This window comes from Bos indicus x Bos taurus, chromosome 5 (genome assembly GCF_003369695.1).
Source record: "Bos indicus x Bos taurus breed Angus x Brahman F1 hybrid chromosome 5, Bos_hybrid_MaternalHap_v2.0, whole genome shotgun sequence".
Classification (NCBI taxonomy): Eukaryota; Metazoa; Chordata; class Mammalia; order Artiodactyla; family Bovidae; genus Bos; species Bos indicus x Bos taurus.
This window is the reverse complement of record NC_040080.1, coordinates 19,639,123-19,645,021: the sequence shown is the minus strand read 5'-3', so window position 1 is coordinate 19,645,021 and position 5,899 is coordinate 19,639,123. Positions and strand designations below refer to the sequence as shown.

At 37.6% G+C, this 5,899-nt stretch overlaps 1 pseudogene; it reads right to left on the bottom strand.

Moving 5' to 3' along the window:
* Positions 1 to 3,990: 3,990 nt before the first annotated feature.
* On the bottom strand, positions 3,991 to 5,515 carry LOC113892431 (annotated as a pseudogene).
* Between the last annotated feature and the right edge of the window lie 384 nt (positions 5,516 to 5,899).

The window sequence follows — 5,899 nt, the reverse complement described above, 5'->3', positions numbered from 1 at the left end:
TTTCCCAGCATCAGGGTCTTTTGCAATGAGTCAAGTGGAGGCTAGACCAAAAGAGAAATACATTAGGTAGAGAATGATCTTCCATAACTGTCAAAAAAGAAAGGAACAATAAAAAATAAATAAATAAAAGTGTATTGTTGTTGTTTCTCAAAAAGAAAAGAACAATAAAGAAAAATACCAAAAATGAAGTATAAATCATGTGTGCACTATAACAAAAATTGAAGACAAGTAACACAGAAAGCATTTGAAATGTATATGTAAATTAAGGAACTATAGTCTTAATATACAAGGGTTTTTTTCTAGTCAGTTAAAAAAATAGCAATATAAAACTAGAAGAAAACATGAGGTAACAATTTATGAAAAAAGAAAATATATCATCAATAAGCATTTGCAAAAAATTCTTATGTGTATAAATAAACAGTCCATCTGAGAGCATTAGCTGTCTCTCCATTCATTTGTGAGAAAAAGCATATTTGATACAGAGTAAAAAAACAAAAAGAAAACAAGACCTCACCAAGATATGTATCTAACCACATCGAATTATTTTATCAATTTCCAAATCTAACTTTATTTTTTCCTAAATAAATCATCTTAAAACATACTAGAAGTCCTCATTGTATAATTGAATACTAGATAAAGTACACTTGCATAAACTGATCTAAAAGAAAAACTAACATTTCATAATAAATGGTGGGGGAGGAGAGTTCAGTAGGCTTTATCTTGAAAAATAAAGCATGATATTATTGGAAAATAGTTTATCTTATATTTAAGATTTAAGCTACAATTGTATATATTCAACAATCTTTAGAATGGAGAGAATTAAGTGTTGAGATTTTATGAGGGACATTATTTTTCAACCTGATTTTATAATAGCAGAGTAGTATAACTGTAGCTCTTATTTGAGTTTTATAACATAATCATATAATGTGCCACTTTTGAAAAAAAAAAAATAGAATACCTCTCTGATTTTATTTTTATTGAGTGTCTCTTAATACTTCAGTCTTCAATTCATTCTCCTTTGAAGCAGCTACTAATCTTCTTAGTCCCCCTGTTGATTTTGTATATTTAAAGTATTAATTTGTACAATTCTGTTGTTCTCCCATTTTTCAGTAAATTTGCCTGTGATTTAAACTAATTTCTAATTTGATTTAAACAAATCTCAAAGCTCTCAGAAAATCTTAAATACTTTGGAAGCAAGGTTATTTTGCATAGCACACTCTGTGTGCATTAAATTTTAGCATCTGGCAGCTGGTGAAATACAGTCAACAACTTCCTTGATGTCATGACATAGATGGAGGCTAATGCCAGGTGGGAAGAGCAGGTGCATGGCAGCCAATTTTGCTAATGCCAGGTGGGAAGAGCAGGTGTGTGGCAGCCAATTTTGCAAGTGTCAGCTCATCAGTGATTAATTTTGCTTCTATTGCTTTTGAAATTTACTACTTTCTTATACAGCCTCATAACTGCAGTGATTCTGTGAATGAAAGTTTGGAGACTTTCTATATAGTATGTTAAAATTGAAGATGCTTTGACATAATTCTTAAGTGATTCTCACAGCTTTAATGTAATACAGTCAAGACAGACATAATTATTTCCACTATATACTTGACTTAGAAAGGTTACAAACTTCGCTTGAATTCATAGAATCTTTGAATAAGGTAACTGAGATTTGTACCTAAATCAGTTCTTGTGCTAAAGTCCTGTTTAATCCAATGTATTATACTGCCACCAAGTGGTATGAACTTTTATTCACATGCATCTGTAAATAAACAGGTTATTTCCATTCTTATGGATTTGGGAATATTGACGATCTCTTTATTTGTCTATTAGCAAAGTAATTTTTTTCTGTGTACCAGGGATGCTCTCCTTCAACATTCACGTATTTCTGAATTTGTATGATTTTATGCTTTAGATACACAAGGAGAACTTAATTATATGAAGTTTAACAGGTATAGTATTTATTTTATCCAAGGTATTGTATCCTAAAATTTATTAACCTATCATTATCATTCTTACTTTAATAGGAATAATAGTCAAGATTTCCAGGAGAAATATCAATAACCTCAGATAGGCAGATGACACCACCTTTACGGCAGAAAGTGAAGAGGGACTAAAGAGCCTCTTGATGAAGGTGAAAGAGGAGAGTGAGAAAACTGGCTTAAAACTCAACTTTTAAAAAACTAAGGTCATGGCATCTGGTCCCATCACTTCGTGGCAAATAGATGGGGAAGCAATGGAAACAGTGACAGACTTTCTTTTCTTGGGCTCCAAAATAACTGCAGATGGTGACTGCAGCCTTGAAATTAAAAGATGCTTGCTCCTTGGAAGGAAAGCTATGACCAATCTACACAGCATATTAAAAAGCAGAGACATTACTTTGTCAACAAAGGTCCATCTAGTCAAGGCTATGGTTTTTCCAGTAGTCATGTATGGATGTGAGCTGCTAAGTCACTACAGTCGTGTCCGACTCTGTGCGACCCCATAGACAGCAGCCCATCAGGCTGCCCCATCCCTGGGATTCTCCAGGCAAGAACACTGGAGTGGGTTGCCATTTCCTTCTCCAATGCATGAAAGTGAAAAGTGAAAGTGAAGTCGCTCAGTCATGGACTGCAGCCTTCCAGGCTCCTCCGTCCATGGGATTTTCCAGGCAAGGGTACTGGAGTGGGGCGCCATTGCCTTCTCCGGTGGATGTGAGAGTTGGACTATAAAGAAAGCTGAGTGCCGAAGAATTGATGCTTTTGAACTGTGGTGTTGGAGAAGACACTTGAGAGTCCCTTAGACTGCAAGGAGATCCAACCAGTCCATCCTAAAGGAGATCAATCTTGAATATACATTGGAAGGACTGATGCTGAAGCTGAAACTCCAATACTTTGCCCACCTGCTGTGAAGAACTGACTCATTTGAAAAGACCGTGATGCTGGGAAAGATTGAAGGCTGTGGGTGCGGGGAGGGGGGTGGGGGTTGGGGGGGTGGGGGAGAAGGGGCCGACAGAGGATGAGATGGTTGGATGGCATCACTGACTCAATGGACATGAGTTTGAGCAAGCTCCAGGAGTTGGTGACGGGCAGGGAGGCCTGGCGGGTTGCAGTCCATGAGGTTGCAAAGAGTCAAACATGACTAAACAATAACAAGCATTCCTACTTTATAGTAAAATGACTGAAGCTCACAGATTCTATGTAAATTGCTAGTATTACACAGCTATCAGTCACCATGCCAAGGCTCCCTTGTTCCTCTTCAAAGCCCATCCTTATAACCATAAATTATATTTCATACCATAGTTTTTCTTTAGTTAGAATTTTATCAAGGTTTATTCTTTCACTCCCTGTTTACTGCTTTTCTAACACAATATCTTCTGAATGACTCTAAGCACCAGATCTTTTGAATCAATCCTTGAGTATTACCTTGTTCAGGTACTCATCTATGTAAACATTACAAATAAATATCTAATCAATGCCTAAATATCTGATCTATACCTGTATCACTTTTTCACAAGAAATAACCAAAAGTTTGGTTTTTTTAATGTATTTTAATTGGAGGCTAATTAGGGCACACCAACCCACCCCAGTTTGCTTGCCTGGAGAATCCAATGGACAGAGGAGACTGGCAGGCTACAGTCCATGGGCTCTCAAAGAGTTGGACATAACTGAGTGACTTGCACACTATTTTACAATATTATGGTGAGTTTTGCAAATATGTATTGATTTTGTACTCCATTCCTGACATCAGTGGTAAAAAATTGGTGGTGGAAAAATTCTTCTCTCAAATGCTGTAATTTTTAAATCCAAATCATACATTTAGAGCTGCTGTCCAATACAGTAGCCATTAACCACATTTGAGTGTTTAAATTTAAGTCAGTTATAATTAAATAAAAATTTAAAATCTACCCACTGTTCAAATGCCCACTAGCCCCAAGTGGCTAGTGGCTACTGTTGGGGTTTTTCTCCCCAGGACTTGGAAGCGACGAACCTGAAAGAAGGACACTTGGACAGTCTCTTGCAAGGACTGACAAGTTTATTTCTGCAGTCAAGCTTTTTTATAGAAGCAGACAAAGAGCTTAAAGTATGCGGCCAGCAGGGCACATACAGAGTTAACACATAATCACTAGAAACATTTCAAGGACAGCACGCTGTAAATGACTCATGGGCTTCTCCCACAACCTGCTCTCACAAGTAACATCCCTATTTATTAATAACTCTTGGCGCCGAACATAACCAAAGGCAGGAGATGTTTTTCTGTCCGTGGTGCAAAGCTGCGTACTTCTGGCCCTTTGCCATTTTCCCAAGGACTTTCTCCTTTTATGGCTATTTTGCACTACGCTTCCCAACATGTCCTCCTTTTGTTTTTAAATTAAGCATGGCAGCAGCTAGTTGGACTCCATTGTGGGAGGCACGGAGTCTTGAGTAGAGACTTCTGTATACCATAATCAAGGACAAAAAGAGCAGGGTGATTAATACATATATAAAAATAATGCTTCCTGAAAGCCAAGCTCTAGGGTCTAGAGACAATAGGGTTTTGGTTAAAGTATCATAGAACTGAGTACTATACAATTCCCTAGGTACTCTAACTTGAAAATTAGCAACTTTTTGTTTCAACAAATTGATGTCTAAACTTGAGTTACTTGTGAGATCCTGCAAATGCGCCTTAACCTTATTCCAAGGATATTCAGTGCTATTATAGGGCATGTTAGTCAGACAAAAAGAAGTAAAATTCCAGTGACAGCGTATACGTGTTCAGAAAGTCAGTTGCTGCATTTGATCTCCTAAGTAGATAACCACAGTTTGTAACTCATTAATTCATGTTTGTAATTGCTGATCTATTTGAGCTTGTCAAGTCCACAGATCATGAGAGTCTTTGTGCCAAACAGTGATAAAATCATAATTTTGTATAGAATTATGTAAAGCCATACCAGACAAAGTTCCTACAGTCACAATGGAGATAAGGCTTAAGATGCCTGCAATAATCCACCCAATGATGCGCTTAGATCGCCTAAGCCTAGTTTTCAACAATACAGAAAGAAATATAGAATCAGTCCAAAGCTCAATTAAGTTTATGGGAAGCCATAACTCAGATCTTTGTTTAGCACAATGCTAGCATTGTGATATGAAATGGTGTGATTAAGGCAGGTATACAATGCACATGCAGTACAATTGACAATCTTGGCTGATAAGTCAATATCAAAATGCCCTACAATAAACAAATACAGAACGTGAACACATGATTGAATATAGCCAGTACTATTATATAGGAAGGTATAATTAGAAGGATGAAACACACCCACAGCCCCATAAACACTAGCGAAGTGCTCTAAGGCTGCTGGAATTTTCCAAATGTGCCATTGCTCCGGCCCCACAATGGGGACAACAATCCTGGGTCATGGGGGTGATAAGCCCCCGTTATACCAATTCAGCAGTATGTCCTTATCAGTCCAGAAACTTGTCTTAGATTTATGAAAGCCTCCAATGCTTGATCTATTAAACCAGGAGCAGTTATGATGTTCCTCTTGCTCGTCAGTGTCTGCTCAGCCTGATGAGTCATGTTTTTTCACTTGAGCCCATGTCGGGTAAGGATTCAGACGATGGCATTTCCTCATTGGCTCCTCCAGGGTCATTGAGACCCTTCGCATCAACTTCATCACTTTTCGAGGGAGTCTGGTCTTGGGGTGCTTCTCGGTAGCAGACATGGCGAAGGGGAACCCAGATTTCCTCTCCATCTGCAATGACAAGACCATAACCCTTGCCTAGGAGTCGTAAGATTCCTGGCAGCCACTGATTAAATTGCTTATACCACATTGATGTATTGATTTCTAATTTGCTGTTTTTGTCTTCTGCAAAATGTCTATTTGCACGAGTGTCAGAATTATTTTTTGTTAAGTTTAGTTAAAGATATTAGTAATTGAGGGAAA